Raw genomic sequence first — 17801 nt, forward strand, 5'->3', positions numbered from 1 at the left:
CTTAGCACACAAATTGCACTGATTGAGTTTAGCATAGGCCTGGACTTATGTGCAAAGTTTGGTGAGTTTTGTGCATGGGAACATGGTTTTCTTAGGAAGAAAAAGAAGAAGAAGAAATAATACCACAGCTGCTCGGCCCCTGATAATAATAATACTAATACAGGCTCATATGATGCAACCAGGAGTATAGGGGACCAATGTCAGTGCCCTATCTAGATAGATTTTGAAGTAAACTAATACCTGTTTTGTGAATAAGCACACTTCAATGGTGTTGTTTTAAGGAGAAAGTTCTGGACTCGTTCAACACCAACTAGAATATTTGGCAAGACCAATGGTCAAGTCCTAGACAAGTCCGAGTTCAGACTCAAACATTCGTAATAGCAGACGGACTTTAAAAAAGATTCATCTGGGACTTCCGGGGAGCGAACACCCAAGATGGCTGCATAGAGGAGAGCTCTGCGGGGCCGCCCCTCCCTTACCCACCTTAAAATACTTATTTTACCATTCAATATATAAAAATAGGCTTGGGAAGGATTGTGATTACGGAGTAGAATGCAGTCAGTCCAGAAAAGCATCACACAGTACGGTTTGAGGAGCCTAGGCAAGCGAGCGGCTAACGACGAAATGGAAGGAAACATGGCGGCTGCCCCAGCATCGGAAATTCAGACAGATACAACGGCGGAATTAGCGAGCATTAAAACGTTGCTGCAGGGGATCGCGTCGGACATGAGTGGACTGAAAACGGGTATGGATGCTGTTCAGACTGCAGTAGAAAAACTAGGGGCCCGGATGACCGAGGCCGAGGCCCGGATTTCAACCCTGGAAGATCAAGGCCAAACCCGAGGAGTGACGCTGGACGTGGCTGTAAAGTCCATTACGCAGCTCCAGGAGAAGGTTACGTACCTCGAGGATGCCGGCCGCCGTAACAACGTCCGTATCGTGGGAGTTACAGAAGGAGCCGAAGGACGAGACATGCAGGGGTTTGTGCAGAAGCTTCTTACCGAAGCATTAGATGTCGGGACGGCCCGGGATTTGGAAATCGAGCGCGCCCACAGGGCCGGTCGGCGGGGCGGCGGAGACCGACACCTCCTGGTGCGTTTCTTAAGGTTCGGAGACCGGGAGGCAGTGCTGCGGGCAGCTAGGGAGAAGGAACGAGTGGAGTGGCAAGGCAAACGCATATCTTTCTTCCAGGATCTCTCGCAGGATGTTATTCAGAGGCGCAAGAAGTTTGATGGGGTGAAAAGACGGCTACAGGAGAAGGGGCTGCGGTACACCATGGCATACCCGGCCATGCTGAGAGTTGTGGTCGAAAACGTACGACACACATTTGCTTCGCCAGAGGAGGCGGCAGATTTTATTTCTACGAGGGCCTAATGAAAGTTCCAGCGTATTTTGGAGATGATCATTAATGACCAACGGACTGAACTCTTTGGTGGGTTATCTTTGATTTTACAAGCCACCAGCGGATAGCCTATCCAGGCTGGACTGACGGACATTACGGGCAAGTAGAACTGAAACAGTAAGGTGGTCAGTCAGAGTGATTAAGCCCTCATTGTTTGCAGGAGCTGCAGCACCTTAAAATTACACCTCACGTTTGTTTATTTTAGACGAGGGTCTTAGTTGAATACTGCTGCTTAATGCTTGGATAATGTTATTCTGAAGTAGGTTATGGTGACACTGCACTTTGAGTCTAAGTTCTGGGTTATGATGTAAGCGTACTGATAAACAGTGAGGACTATAGTATATATTAAAGGGACGAAGGGTGACCCTTATAAGCCGGTAATGCAAAAATGCTCCTACTGTGGTGATACTCATCTGCAGAAAATTACAATTTAGATGACCTTTCTGATTTTGAATTTAATTAATTGCCCATGCATGATGTTATTTTGAATCTTGTTCTAAGTTAAGAAATGGGCTCCTCTATAAAGGTCTAGGTAAAGTTAAAGGACAGAAGATGGTGGCTATATCTCAGTAGTTTCTGCATTCACTTTTAGACTCGGTTACAGAGGAAGAGATACAGTTGATGATGTTGGGGGGGGGGGGGGGGGGCGGCCAACTGACCAGGGACTTTGAGTTTCACGGACGTACTATTTTGTTGTTTCGTTTGAGAGTGAAGGTTGTGGAGAGCCGTCCTGTTCCTCGATGGCTACTACATTTGTGTATTTGTGTTTTTTTTTTTTTTTTTTTTTTTTTTTTTTTTTTTTTGTCTGGGTTTCATGTAGGTACATTTACAGCACGGGGAGGCATCTGCGGCGGGGTGCAAAGCATGGTTGCACGCTTAGTCACGAACACTTTGAGATCAGACCAGAAAGGACCAGGGACAAATCAGAAAAAATGAAGAATAATGGCAGACATGATTAAAGTGATATCATGGAATATAAAGGGGGCAAATCTTGCTATAAAAAGGAAGAAGCTTCTTTTGTATCTAAAACAGAAGAGGGCAGATATCTGCTTCCTACAGGAGACTCATTTAGATAACGAAGAGTCTACTAAATTACGAAGAGACTGGGTTGGTAAAACATTCTTTAGTGCCTATTCATCCAGACAGCGGGGCGTTAGCATTCTGATCCGCAGGAATCTCAATATTATTATACACAATCAACTCACGGACAGGGAAGGCAGGTGGGTGGCGATAGATGTAGACCTTTGTGGTATTAGGTGCTCCCTTGTTAATATTTATGCCCCTAATATAGATTGCCCAGTCTTTTTCACTGACATTTGTAACATTGTGACAAAAATGGGGAATTCATATGTAATAATTGGGGGGGATTTTAATCAGGTAAGAAACCCAGCATTGGACAAGTCAAATATCACGAATACAAAACAGGTTCAGAAATCCCAATTAGCAATTGATACGTTGGAGGAGGAACTGGGCTTAGTCGACATCTGGAGGCTATTACACCCCCAAGATAGGGAGTATACTTTTTACTCTAACCCACATGCCACATACTCAAGGATAGATTATTTTTTAATATCGAAACAATTAGTGGGCATGACCGTGAATGCATCAATTGGTAATATTGTGTTGTCTGATCACGCACCGGTAGAAGCAGTGTTAAGTTTTAGGCCTATATCTGAAACCCCTAGAACCCGATGGAGGCTCAATACCTCTCTACTCCAAAATGAGAAGTCCCGTGACTTTATTAAAAAGGAAATTCTAGAATATTGGGAATTTAATGAAGGGTCAACTTCTAACCATAGTGTAGAGTGGGATGCATTTAAAGCCTTTTTGAGGGGTCGTCTGATACAACACTGCTCTTATTTGAAAAAACAAGCTATTAGACGTGTAGATGAATTAGAGGGAAAAATTAAAGGTCTGGAAAGAGTGAATGCATCCCAGCCAAATGCTGTGGTATTTTTGCAGTTAAACAAACTTAAGTTTGAACTGGACACTATACTACAGAAGAAGGCAGAATTTGCACTGTTTCGATGCAGACAGAAGTACTATGAGCAGGGGGAGGCAGCGGGGAGATTCTTGGCCCATAGGGTAAAACAACAATATGATCGTACATTAATAACTGCAGTAGAGAATGAGAATGGGGTCTTAGTATCAGACAAGGTGGAGATTAATGAAGTGTTTACAGCATTTTACCAAAAGTTGTATACATCACAATGTACCACAGACCGGACGAACATAGATAATTTTTTGTCTCAGGTACACTTACCGACTCTGTCTGAGGAAACACAAAGGGTGATTGGGGGAGATATCTCATTGGAGGAGGTCCAACGAGCTATAAAGAGACTGAGTTCTGGGAAATCCCCTGGGGACGACGGTTTTCCGGCAGATTTTTACAAGGAGTTTTCAGACATATTAGCACCAAAGTTACTTACTGTATTTCGGGACGCCCTGAAAAGAGGGAGCATGCCTCAAAGTATGCAGACTGCTGTAATAACACTTATACATAAAAAAGGCAAGAACCCCCAACAGTGTGGAAGTTATCGTCCAGTTTCTTTGATAAATGTGGATAACAAAATATTGGCTAAGATTCTGGCTATGAGACTAGAGACACATCTACCAAGTCTGATTCACTCAGATCAAGTGGGTTTTATTAAGGGGCGTTCTTCTGCAGATAACGTTCGCAGGTTATTGCATTTGATTTGGAGGGAAAGAAATAGTACGGAACCCACGGTTGCTTTCTCCCTCGACGCCGAGAAGGCGTTCGATAGGGTAGAATGGGGATACTTATTTAGGACGCTACACAGGTTTGGATTAGGCTCCATGTTTATAAATTGGGTTAAACTTCTGTACTGTGACCCAAAGGCTTCAGTATTAACAAATGGGTGGATGTCCCCTACTTTTTCCCTTTACAGGGGTACAAGGCAGGGATGCCCCCTGAGCCCACTAATCTTTGCATTGGCTCTGGAACCATTAGCCGCTGCCATCAGAGATAACGTTAATATCAAGGGCATTCATGCAGGAAAGACGGAACACAAATTGTTGTTGTACGCGGATGATGTCTTGGTGCTAACTGCAAATCCAGAGTCAGCTGTCCCTCATATGTTATCACTGATTGACTCCTTCTCTCTTATCTCAGGGTATAAAGTAAATTGGGGGAAGTCGGAGGCAATGCCATTGTCTAACCTGTGTCCACCAAATATTAGGGAAAATTGGCAGTTTAAATGGCTCCCTTCAGGTCTGGTATATTTAGGCATAAAGCTTACCACAGGCTTAAAAAACATAATGTCAGAAAATCTTCTCCCACTTATTCAGAAAATTGAGAGTACATTACAGAACTGGGCCAAATTAGGGCTATCTCTGCTGGGTAAAATAAACGTCCTAAAAATGGTAGTAATCCCACAAATTAATTATATCACATATTTATTACCTTTGAGTTTTCCTCCTCTGCTATTGAAAAGGTATCGCAAGACGATACATACCTTTTTATGGGCAAGCAAAAGACCTCTTTTCAACAAAACAAAATTATGGGCAGCAAGGGAGGATGGGGGTCTTAGCTTAACAAGAGTGGATTGGTTTCACTATGCCTTTTCTCTTAATCAGTTATCCAAGAGTTATATGGTAGAAAATCAAGCTCCAGGATGGGTCTCAATTGAAAAAGAGCTCGTTGAGCCTCTTCCAATACAGGCTTTTATTTCACAGACAGGGGGAGAAGTTCCGACTAGAAATCCAGTGCTGATGTTTGCGAGAGAAACTTGGAGAGTATCACACCAGGTTGTAGGGTCAAAACCTCTCTGTACCATGAAGTCATCTCTTTGGAATAACAATCTAATAAAAGTGGATAAAAAAACTCTTTATTGGAGGACTTGGGTCCAGGCAGGTATTATCTTTTTTGAGGATCTTTTCAATGATGATATTTTTATGTCTTTTGAAGAGTTGATGGCTAAATACAAACTTCCTAAGAGAGATTTTTGGAAATATCTTCAATTGAGGAGCTGTATAATGGCAGTACAAAGGGAACACTCTCTAATCCCTCACACGGTGATACAGGAATTGTTTCAGAGCAATTTAGCGGTTAAGGGCAGGACATCCAGGTTTTACAGTCTAATGAGACAATCTCACCCTCCAATGCTTGATGGTCTCAAGAGAGTCTGGGAGGAGGATCTACGGGTGGGGATAGCTGTGGAGACGTGGAGAGGAATTGTTGGGTCCTGGTTTAAGACATCGAGGGAAGTTCAGACACAGTTAATCACATATAGGATCCTGCATAGGAGCTACTGGACTCCCTGCAAAATGGCCAGATTGAAATTGAGGGAATCAGATATGTGTTGGCGATGTGATAGGAATAGAGGTACACTTATTCACATGTTGTACGAATGCCAAATGACTTGGAATCTTTGGGAAAATATAATAATATTGCTCAATAAAATATTCAAAATAGAGCTATCACGATGCCCTGCGCTCTGTATATTAGGGATAATAACGGAAGGGGTAAAGTTGACAGCTCAGCAAACTTTATGGTGTAGACTTGCCCTTACCACAGGCTGCAGGATTGTCCTTAGGCATTGGAAAACAAAAAACAACATCCCATTTAATGAATGGCTGGGGGAGATGACCAAGGTTGCTAATTATGAACAGCTGATTTCTAAAATGAATAATAGACAGGAAGTATTTTTGAAAGTATGGGGCCCTTACATTGACACAGTTCTGAACGATTAATCCGTGAAAGACTGAAGCTACCACTTTGTGTTTAAGAGTATGGTTCTGCCTGATCTGAATGATATGTCATGTTTTTGTGGTGTCTGATGTGGAAAAGATATGGATTGTGATGGGAGGATGCTGAAAGACTGAAAGAGATGGACGTTGCTGCCAGGTGGACATCCGAACTGCTGATGCTTAACCTATATATATGTGTGTGTGTATATATATGTATTTGTTGAAATGTACCTTTTTTCTTTTTTTTTTTTTGGTGTAAAAGTTGTTGCTGTAACCTGTTGGAAAGGCAATAAAAAGAAAGTTACAAAAAAAAAAAGATTCATCTACTGCAGAGTAGTTTATAGATTATAGGAATCATCCAAGCTGTGTACAGTAAGGATGGGACGTTGTTGACCTCAACTGAGGAGGTAATAGAGCGGTGTAAGGAGCACTTTGAGGAACTCCTAAATCCAGCTGACACGTCCTCTGTGGTAGAGGCAGAGGATGATGGGGGATTGTCGTCAATTTCCCAGGTGGAGGTCACTGAGGTAACCCTAACCTCTTTCAAGTAACATTGTCCACCATGGACAAGACAAATATTTCAAGATTGGCAATAACTGTGGTTAACTAAATAGCTTAGCATATTTGGTCATGTTTATTCACATTAATTTTCCACACATCTACTAATACCACTATGATCATATTCCCTTCCTCAATGCTCCATAAAGAAACAAACAACAATCATTAGTGACAGAGAGCATATGAAGTGAATCATTACTCGCTGTTAGCTTCATGCTCAGAAAGGAATATCATAATTCAACATCACGGTCAGCAAGACCAAACACTTTAGAAACGCATTCCTCAAGTTAGAAACTCTAGAAATGATCCCTGAAAGTATAGTCTTGGTTAGATTGAGGGGGGGAAACTGCATCTCATTCACTGCAGAGTGATTGTCACTCAGGGTTCAGAGGGACAGAAGCTAATCGTTACGTGCTCCAGATGACTCTGAGGTGAGAAAATCTATTTAGATCTTAAGAAGACCGATATGTAGATTGATTTAGATTTTCAGTCACTGTTGTCTCAATACTTCAGTGTCAGCCTACTTATTCTCTCCAATAAATGCTCCAGTCCTTTCTTTGCATTAATACTGGTTCTTAACAGTGACCAAGCTCTTCATTCCCAGACCAAAGGATGGTTGAACCTGCTCCATTTAGACTTCAGCTACTGTTCCAACTCCACACCTCAGTGAAGAGGAAAACACTTCAATTAAAGGGGAGCAATGCAGTTCTGGCCATTTCTTGGCTGTTTTCTCGCTATTTGCTCGCAGGTTTTGTCTATCGAGCTCCACCTCCAGCTTCTGAATAGATATTTGGCGGCTCCTCTGTTTCCTTGTGTCTGACTCCTCCCTCGGTCAGTCTGCAGTTTCCTCTTTCTCTGTTCCTCCAACAATGCTTTCTTAAGTTTCTGTTTCCCTTTTATCGGCTCAGTCATGGCAATGCTGTGAAAAACACCAAAAGAAATCCATCGCTACCTTGTTAGCAAGACCTGATATCACGCTACACTTCCGCTGAGACGGCGACTCGCTGACTGAAAGTCACAAGGGGGGGGGGGGTCCAGCTCACAGGTGCTAGGGGGGAGCGAGACGACCACCACTTAACTCATTCTAATGACTCCGAAGCTGTTCTGTTGGGTAAATTAAACTAAAAATAAATGCATAGTTGTAGAAGTTCTAATGTTTCTTTCTTGACTCCCAGGACATATGAGAAGTGTTTTAGAGGAGACTGGCTCAGCTCGTACTGCTCTGTGTGTGATATCAATACATATCTGGAAGATTAATGTTCCCTTTAAGGCCCTACAACCATTTTTAACATTCAAATGACCTCAGTGCAGCACAAATATTCTAATAGCCCAGTTTGTTCTGAAAGAAATGATGTTGATATCTTGACTGTAGATACCCGGGTTGATGTTTTACAAGCTTTTGTAGAAAATAGAAGCAGACGGACAATGAGCTATAAAAATGACCTTAGGTCTCAGAGGGTTAAATAATAGGAAGATGTTAGAGAAAATGACGTCCAAACGGCGCATACTTGTGTGTACTGCTCTTGTGCAAAGACATCCATCTTTTTTTGTTGTTGATTAGATTAGATTAAACTTTATTGTCATTTATTGTCAGAGTACAAGTACAAAGACAACAAAATGCAATTTGTGTCTAACCAGAAAAGTGAAATGTGATATACAAAGTGCAGACAGGGGGTGCATAGGCAGAACAAAAAATATATTAAGTGTTATTTTTAGTTTTTTTTTTACTATTCATTAGCATTTTTTCAAGAACAATTTTCAGTCTGATTGTGAGTTGGCCCGGCCGTTGGCTAGTTAGCTAACGTTAGCTTCCATGCTACATGAATAAGACAGACAGAGTTGTCCCTCATCTGGTGATAGAACCCTGATTTCCCCCCGTCCTGTTGGCTCAAAGGTCCACAGACTCAGTCCACAGGTACAAATTAATCTGAGAGGTTGTCATCACTGAGTTGTGGTTGTGATGGAAAATGAACCAGAATAAAAAAAGTACACGAGTAAATGTTGCACTACACGCTTGCAGCTGTCATTCTGTTCATGGAAATATCAATCTACACATTTGTGAATATTTTTTCTGTGACTTCTGTGTGTGCATATTTTCTACAAGTGCAAATTACAAATTCAGATTTTTTACAAGCTCTCGTGTTTTTTTTCCATTGTGTGACATCAAAGATCACACGTGTGTGAATAAGTCCAATTTTATTTTTACAAGTGCAAGTTTAAACATATAAGTTCAGATTTTTTTGTTCTGCAAGCTCTCACCTTTTGCCCCATATTTCCCTTCATATGAGTCCGAGCCAGCAGCACTAAGGAAGAGCAGCCTCTCCTACGGCGAGTAGTGGTGACCCACGGGGAAACTTTGGTTTCCCAGTCATTTCCAGTGGTACAGGTGAGAAAGTGGTGGATAAAACGAGGACTGTGGGCCGGCGTTGTTGGTACATGAGTGGAAATACATCCAACATGCTAACACATATCCAACGCCATCACCCAGACATGCCAATCACTGGAACAAGACAAAAAAAACTGTCCAACGTCTCCTTCCTACAGTGCTTAACCAGCCTTTAGATCCAAATACAAATAGGGCCAAAAAAAATCACTGAATCAATCAGGATTTCCACATCACCTTCAATGCCCCGTATCCACTCGTAGAGTAACCTGGCTTCAAGTATTTGCTGTATGTACTCAAACCTCGTTACAACATGCCATCCTGTCCACCGGGACTTCAGTGTACCGTTCCACCCCTTTAATACATGTCAATTAAGCAGCCTGTAAAGGCCACACAGTCTGATTAGTCAAATGGAAACACCTGTGGGAGTGGGACATGGATGTGTAGAGATGGGCTTTCAAACAACGCACCTTTTTTTACATGTCAAAGTAGGAAAAGCAAAGGTAGAAATAAAATTGAATCATGGTTTAACTCGGTTTACATTTTTACACTGGACATAAGACATTAAAGTCAAGAAGGTAGGTGTTAACCTTTTCAAGGAACCTTGTCCACCATGGACTAAACATACTTCAAGACTGACTATAACTTAGCATATTTGGTTACCTTCACACATGTTAATTTCTACATATCTGCTCCTACCACTCAGATCATATTCCCTTCCTCAATGCTCCATAAGAAGCAAAGACAATCATCAATGACAGAGCATATGAAGTGAATCATTACTCTCTGTCAGCTTCATGCTCAGAAAGGAATATCACGACTCATCATCGTGGTCAGCGAGACCAAGCACTTTAGAAACACATTCCTCAAGTCAAAAACTTTAGAAATGATCCCTGAAAGTATAGTCTTGGTTGGACTGGGGGAGGGGGGGGAAACTGCATCTCATTCACTGCAGGGTGATTGTCACTCAGGGTTCAGAGGGACAGAAGCTAATCGTTACGTGCTCCAGATGACTCTGAGGTGAGAAAATCTATTTAGATCTTTAAGAAGACCGATATGTGGATTGAATTAGATTTTCAGTCACTGTTGTCTCAATACTTCAGTGTCAGCCTACTTATTCTCTCCAATAAATGCTCCAGTCCTTTCTTTGCATTAATTGGTCTCAGAATGTTGCGGGTTAACCACCACTGTTGATTATTGGGTACAAAAAGCACTCAAGATATGTATATATATCATTTTTTTAAATGTCTCCAAATAATGTTAAAAGTTAGTTTTTGGTAATTTTTAGTATTCGCTGGTTTATTAAGTCAATTCGGCGATGACGTCACACTGGGGAGCGAAGTCTCAGCCTGGCACTAGAACTACGGCGACTGACTGGGATGAGGAAGAGGAGGAAAAGCCAGCAGCCAAATAATTAACGAAATAACGAAACGGGCATATTTGTGTTAACCATGACATGTGGGACAACAATGGGACGGTTGGGTTTAGGAAGCAATAACGGTACTTCTTTTTCCCACAGCCCTCTTTTTTAGAAGCGTGGGTAGCTCAGTCGGTAGAGCATCAGACTTTTATTCTGAGGGTCCAGGGTTCTAGTCCCTGTTCAGGCGTGCAGTTGCACATTTTGCTTGATGCCATGATAAATTGTACACTTTGGCAATCCTTAACACTTTCAGACACTGTATCATTTAAGTAACATGCACAAGTCTTTAAAAAGAAATGTGACTGTTTTTTATGCAGGTTTGCATCATAACAATGCGGGTGCTATCTCTAAATGAACAATAGGCAACCTACATCCATCTTGCTAGCACCCAAATCTCTGTGCTGATCTCCCTGCTTGGATGGCAAGTCATCTGGTGGATTTTTTCCGTCAAGAGGAAGCGATCAGAGGGAGAGTTGTTTATTGTACAACTAGCAGTAAGTTTATTTGTCTGGAGCCATAAATTGCATTAGGTTATCAATGTTTTCAGCGAAAAAGAAACCACAGCTCAAGTCCCTGGTAAGGCAACAGCTTGATTCTGGGATATGTATTAAGTGCTCGCTATTGTCATCTGTCATGCAGGTTTGCAGGATGTTCACAGTCTGCTAGTCGCCATGATGAGTTGTGACTTTGAGCTTTTTAATTAACCTTTTTGGCCATTTTCAACCAGTTTGTGCAATAACATTTGGTGTTGCATTGTGCAAATTATGGTCTACCCTCCTGCTGTCCAGAAGACTGTGATCATGGCAACAGCTCAATGGTCTTCATTTACTTGCACTTAATCTGTAGTTCAGCAGATGGTTTTTTCCACAGTCACTTGCTTTTGAAGCCTGGGTAGCTCAGTCGGTAGACCATCAGACTTTTAATCTGAGGGTCCAGGGTTCAAGTCCCTGTTCAGGCGTAGAGTTGCACATTCTGCTAGATGAGTTGTCCATTTGACATGCCTGTATGGACATGGACAAATTCAGATGCTATCATATCATTTGTGTTCCATGCGCAAGTCTTTAAAAGAATTGTGACTGTTTTTCAAGCAGGTTTGTATCATAACAATGTTGTTGGTAAGTCTAAATGAACAATGGGCAACCTACATCCATCTTGCTAGCACCCAAATATCTGTACTCATCTCCCTGCTTGGATAGTATGTCCAAGGACATACCACATATGTTCTATACCCTTTTCATTGGTTTGCTACGACTCTTAAATAATTCCTTTCATTGTATCAATCTCAGAAATAACCAAAGAATGACAAATTTCATTCATGTGCTTGTGTTCAACCACCTGTCACTGTTAGCAGCAGTAGTGTTTTTTAGTTTTTTTAAAACACCTGCCCCGTGTGAGGGTTGAACTCACGACCTTCAGATTATGAGACTGACGCGCTGCCTACTGCGCCAACGAGGCTATGAAAGGCATTGTAATGGTTGGGAAAATCTCAGAAAAACTAACAATTTGGTCGTCAATCTTAATAAAAACAATGTATGTGGAGACCTATGTTCTCACACAAAGGCTAAGATCAACACTAGATGCTTTGTCATGACCCCATGAAAAGGGGAGACAAAAGACTGTGTGCAAAGGTTGTATTCATGTATGCCTGGTGTATGCATGGATGAGTGTGAGGTATGGTGTCAGCGATTTATGCTGGACAGTGTAAAACTAACAAAGATGAGGGGGAGAGGTGCTGGACTGAGAGACCTCTAGGGCAATCACAGATGCACAACCAATAATAAAAACACTACTGAGTGAATGCGTTCAGAAAATGAAGACCATCGTTCAGAAAGCTTAATGAAGCTTCATTTGACCATAGCTATTAACCACCTGAACCTGGTAAAAGGTATGAGGTACTCCTGCATAGCTAGCCAGAGATGTAGCTCCTGTAGATGGTGGTCGGCATGCCAACGAGGCTTGGAAATTTGCAGTTGGTGATTCAGAGGAGATGTAACAGTTTTAAGTGTAAAGTAACTTAATTTTCTAAATTGTCCACCTACAGTGCCAACGAGAGCTCTTCTCTAATATTACCGGGTACGCAATAGCTATTCAACTTTAGAAGGTATTGTTGATCTCAGAAACAACGATAGACAGCACCATCTTATCACAATGCCCATGTATGTGTTTGCAAAAACATTCACATGAACTCGCAAATCAATTGATGAGATTTTGGAGGTCAAAGGTTCAATGTCAAGGTGACTGTGTCCTCATGTCTGTCCATCCAATTCTTGTGAATGCAATATCCCTGAACGCCTAGAGGGAAGCACTTCAAAATCTAGAGGTCAAGGTTACTGTTTCATTATGTCTCCAGAACTGTATATGTATTTCTCCTGAACTGTTGAGTTTGGGTGACGTAAAGCCCCAGTGGCCTAATGGATAAGGCACTGGCCTCCTAAGCCAGGGATTGTGGGTTCAAGTCCCATCTGGGGTGGTTTTCAGCAGAGTGGCGCAGTGGAAGTGTGCTGGGCCCACAACCTAGAGGTTGATAGTTCAAAATCCTCCTCTGCTAACTCTGTTTTGCTGGTGACACAATGGTAGACACTCTGAAAGGGAGATGAATCAAGAGATTATGATTTCCATGGTGAGATGAATCATGTTATAACTGCTGGAAAAGTTGTTGACAGCCCATGAAAAGTAGCAAATCACGTTCTGGCAGTTTTCTGTCCATTTTTAAAAATTGACATCCACTACCCTGTCAGGACCCTGTAGTAATGCTGTCTTTCCAGTGATGTGATTGGTAAGTGGTTGGGCTGTATACAGGTTTTAATCATATCCATCGGTTGCATGGACGGGACATCAATACCCTGGTTCTACCGCCTGATCGCTGTCTTGTCTTTGTCGTTCAACAACTATTTGGGCTCACACCTAAACGCACCCGAAGCATCTCAGCCGAAAATCACACTGCACCTCAAAAGTGCTCTCAAGCACTCCCAGCTGTGCTTTTGCAGAAGAGCGCCTTGTTTTCTTTTAGCTTAGAAAAAGGCTTTAGCTTGACAAGGTAAACAAATTGATCCATAGTGATACTCATTAGTGTGTCCACTTCAGTTATGTATTGAAGCACATCCTTAGAGCTAATGGCCCTCATTTATTAACCTAATGTAGAAATCCTCTTACGACAGGCTTTACGTGAGATTCATGAAACGTTGTATCACACCAATCAGAGCGTAAGAATGATCGTACATTGATAAATGCAGCAGCTGGAAACGATCATAATTAAAATTATCACACCCCATTATATTCTCGGTTTTGAGGCATCGTCGCTACTATTTACGACATGGACAGACGTAATCCGGCTAAGAAGAGGTATTTTTCAGAGGTGGAGATTGCAAACCCTGACATCTCAGGTGCTCTGGTGCAGCCAGCTACCACCAGGACCAGGAGCAGCCGGCTACCACCAGGCCCAGGAGAATATGCCACCTAAGAAAAATGCAATCCTACCCGATGAGGTTGAGGAGATAAAGAAATCTCTGGACTTCTTGTCGGCGGAGATTTCTTCTGTTGCAGTGCGGTGCAACAGAAGAAAAATCATAGATCTGATGAGTAAAATACAAACGCTAAACGGGCAAAACGTGGAGAAGATTGCTTTTCTGAAACTTGAGTTGCTGACCTCGAGCAATGCAATGTGATTATCAGCGGCCTGAGAACCAAACAACGGAACTATGCCAGGGTGGTCGCAGACGCTGGATACACCACTGCTAGGCTGAGGGAAGCTCTCGAGGAGGAGAAGGAGACGCTGGAACAACAGGTGATTTGCTTTTTGGACAGCAAAGGCATTTATGTTGATAGCAGGGACATTGAGGATTGTCATACTCTTCCGAGCAAAAACAAACGGCCACTCCATTGGTAATAATCCGGTTCACCAACAGAAAGAAAAAGTCCGCAGTGTTTCTCAATGTTATAGCAGGAATAAAAGTGTATGCACTGTCTTTATTTATGGATGAAATAATCTCAACATGACATTAAGTTTGCTCTTCAGCAGGTGGAGAGACGTTTTACTTCAGACACTTGCAACATCAGAGGCTTTGTTAAACATCAACAGACAGGAAATATACTGCTGTGCACAGGAATTAGCAGAGGATGGTTTTGATCCATCGACCTCTGGGTTATGGGCCCAGCACGCTTCCGCTGCGCCACTCTGCTCTGCTGATAACAATCAGGGGCTTGAAAATATGTGATTGACATTTTGTGGGGAGATTTGGGAACCTGTGGCCACCAAGGTTCCAACAGCTTACGGGTTATAAAGTTAAACATTTGGGAGACCTTGCAACTATCTTTTATTTGAGCTCCCTGATTCCTCACACATTGATTATTCACATGTAACACTTGTGATTGGCTGGTGTTTAAAAAAAAAAAAGGGCATTGTGAGCACAGATATAAACATCAGTAAGGAGTCTACCAAGTTGCCTCTTATCATTTTAGTTTGGACACCCAGTGAGGCTTACAATGTAAAGAGAGGAGCCTGGTTGGGCTAGAACTCTCCCCTGCTGGATCGGGCTGTACTGCACCGCCTAATATACACCCTTGACATATGGATAGTCCTAATATTAATATACAGGCTTATATTGCAATTTCGTCACCCTACATGTAGGTGTACCTATATTTAAATGAACACACGGTAGCAAAGCTTATGCAGTGTTTTTTAATTTTACCTGTGTTTTTTTCTGTGAGGGACAACTCTGTCCGGCTTATTTATGTAGCATGGAAGCTAGCGTTAGCTAACTAGCAGCCAGCCTGCTTCCAAACAAATACTTTTTAATTATCTCAACACTTTTTAACAGTCAAACTGAAACACTGGAGGTGAGCTCCAGACGGACATGGATAGCTTCAGACCCGCTCACCACTAGTGTTGGTGGATTAGCAAGCTAGCGTTAGCAAAGTAACCCCGCTTATAAATAAATACATTTTAATTATCCTAACACTTTAAACAGTCAAACTGAAACACTGGCGGTGAGCTCCAGGTCTTGCAGCCACGGACGGACCGCCATCAATGGGTATAATGCGTGCCTTTTAAATTACATTTTTATTTTTTTTAAACGGGCTGGTTGGTTAGTTTGCTAATGCTAGCTTGCTATTCCCCCAACACTGGCGGTGGGCTCATGGGGGGTTGTGCCGCTGCTACCGGGTCTGGAGCTTTCCATGTCTTGCTGGAGATCAGATCCCGTTGAGGTCGGCAGCGGCGATTTCTAGCGATGTTTCCCCGCTGGCCGAGCCCCACTGACGGCGGTCCGTCTGCGTCTGCAGCACCTGGAGCTCCAGTGTTTCAGTTTAACTATTAAAAAGTGTTGAGATAATTAAAGGTATTTACAGTATTTAGAAGCAGGCTGGATGCTAGTAAGCTTATGCTAGCTTCATGCTACATAACTAAGCCGGACAGAGTTGTCCCTCATCTGAGGATAAAACCCTGCTGGCCCCTCCCCCCCCTGTTGGCTCAGAGCTCCACAGACTAAGTCCACAGGTACAACTTAGTTTTGCACCAAAGTATCGCAAGAAGTGTTGCAAAGTCGAGGGTGCAGACTCGCCGCTGTAGAAAAGTGACTGAAGTGAAAAAAAAAATGAATAAAGTACAAGTACAGAATTTTTTTCTACAAGCTCTCAAATCATATTCTCTAAGTGCTCACATCACATCTACGCGCTCTCCCATTAGCACCATATTTACCTTCATATTCTTTGTTGAACTTTATTGCTTTACAAACACCAAAGCAAGAAAGCACTGTGATTAACGTTACTCTTCTGAAGTGATTTTGGAGAGGGAAATTAGGTACAAATACTCTGGTTGACTAGCATGACACCATTGTATTCATATAATAATCAATCCAGGTTAACGTGAATGACAGTGACTGCATGTTGCTTCCTCTAAATTTCAGGTTGTGGTTGACTAGCGGGGTCAGCTCGATAGTTTGATAAACTGACCAGACCTGCATGCCTCTTGTTTCTTTGGGCTAGTTGTATTAGCTTTAGCCTGGCTGGTAGCAGCTTTCTGCTTGTTTCTTTAAGCTAACTATATTAGCTTTAGCCTGGCTGGTAGCAGCTTTCTGCTTGTTTCTTTAAGCTAACTATATTAGCTTTAGACCGGCTGGTAGCAGCTTTCTGCTTGTTTCTTTAAGCTAACTATATTAGCTTTAGACCGGCTGGTAGCGCCTTTCTGCTTGTTTCTTTAAGCTAACTATTTTAGCTTTAGCCTGGCTGGTAGCAGCTTTCTGCTTGTTTTTTAAGCTAACTATATTAGCTTTAGCCTGACTGGTTGCAGCTTTGTGCGGTGGGAAATGGCCGGGAGACGTTGTGATTATGTTGCATTAATCAGGGGGTTTAGTTTGAATTTGAGGAGAACATAAAACCCCAACTACTGTAGCGTCACTCACTACCCATCAAATACTATGACATCACTGTGTCAGAGGCAGCTGTTGCCAACGGTAGGCTACTTTTCTACACACGGAGAGCCTCACTTCCCATACCAAACCCCGTCGGACTAACGTCACATCCACACGTTGCCCACATGGCTACCTGTCTTAAAGGGGAACGGTCGGATGGTAATAATCATGTAAAGGAGAAACGGTGAAAGGTTACTTTTCTATCAAGCAGCAAAAAAGTATTAACGTCAACATCGTAACGTCCTGCAATGTGACTTTCGCGCATGCGCACATTGCGATGTCAATGCTAAAACACAATATTGTTCAGCCCTAACTGACGGTATACTTCAGTAAGCTAGTTTGCCACTTTTATCTTGGGTAATGCCACATGTAAGTATATCTTAGTTTATTTAGATACCCAACATAGGTGATACTACGTACACTGTATAACAATACATTACGTGTTTCTTTATTTCATCTTACATTTTTGCTAGCCTGTTGTGTAGTTATATTGTTTTTACAATTATCTTTGTTTAATATCTGTGACTCATTACTATCTAAGTAACTGGTCATTGTGTTTTCTCCCAGTTTCACCCTTTGTTACTCAAATAAACGTGTTACAAGGATCCCGGTCGCCAGTGCTTGATGGTGGAAGGTGTTTAGCTGCTGGTCAGATTGCACAGCGTTACGTACGTGAAGGACAAGACATATTTCATGGTGAGTATTTCCAGGTAATCTCTGCACCTCTAATCTCTGCACCTCTGTTATTCTAATATTACCATGTAATAAAATTGAAACAGGCAGTTTTGCATTTTCCACCACTGATTCATGGTTGTTTGACAGTAACTACCAGAAGCATTTCCAGGTAATCACTACACCTCTGTCTTACTATGTAATAAAATAGAAACAGGTAGTTTTGCATTTTCCACCACTGATTCATGG

At 42.2% G+C, this 17801-nt stretch overlaps 4 non-coding genes across 4 annotated transcripts; 1 reads left to right on the forward strand and 3 right to left on the reverse strand.

The window, feature by feature from the left end:
• Positions 1-6779: 6779 nt before the first annotated feature.
• On the reverse strand, positions 6780-6995 carry LOC116676041 (small nucleolar RNA U3). Its single transcript, XR_004328590.1, has one exon. It is a non-coding gene; the product is annotated as a small nucleolar RNA U3 (small nucleolar RNA).
• A 2755-nt stretch (positions 6996-9750) lies between these two features.
• On the reverse strand, positions 9751-9962 carry LOC116676040 (small nucleolar RNA U3). The gene has a single exon (XR_004328589.1). It is a non-coding gene; the product is annotated as a small nucleolar RNA U3 (small nucleolar RNA).
• Positions 9963-11855: 1893 nt separating this feature from the next.
• On the reverse strand, positions 11856-11928 carry trnam-cau (transfer RNA methionine (anticodon CAU)). Its single transcript has one exon. It is a non-coding gene; the product is annotated as a tRNA-Met (tRNA).
• Positions 11929-12870: 942 nt separating this feature from the next.
• trnar-ccu (transfer RNA arginine (anticodon CCU)) lies at positions 12871-12943 on the forward strand. Its single transcript has one exon. It is a non-coding gene; the product is annotated as a tRNA-Arg (tRNA).
• Positions 12944-17801: the final 4858 nt, after the last annotated feature.

The sequence above is a fragment of the Etheostoma spectabile genome, unplaced genomic scaffold (genome assembly GCF_008692095.1).
Source record: "Etheostoma spectabile isolate EspeVRDwgs_2016 unplaced genomic scaffold, UIUC_Espe_1.0 scaffold00002620, whole genome shotgun sequence".
NCBI lineage: Eukaryota > Metazoa > Chordata > Actinopteri > Perciformes > Percidae > Etheostoma > Etheostoma spectabile.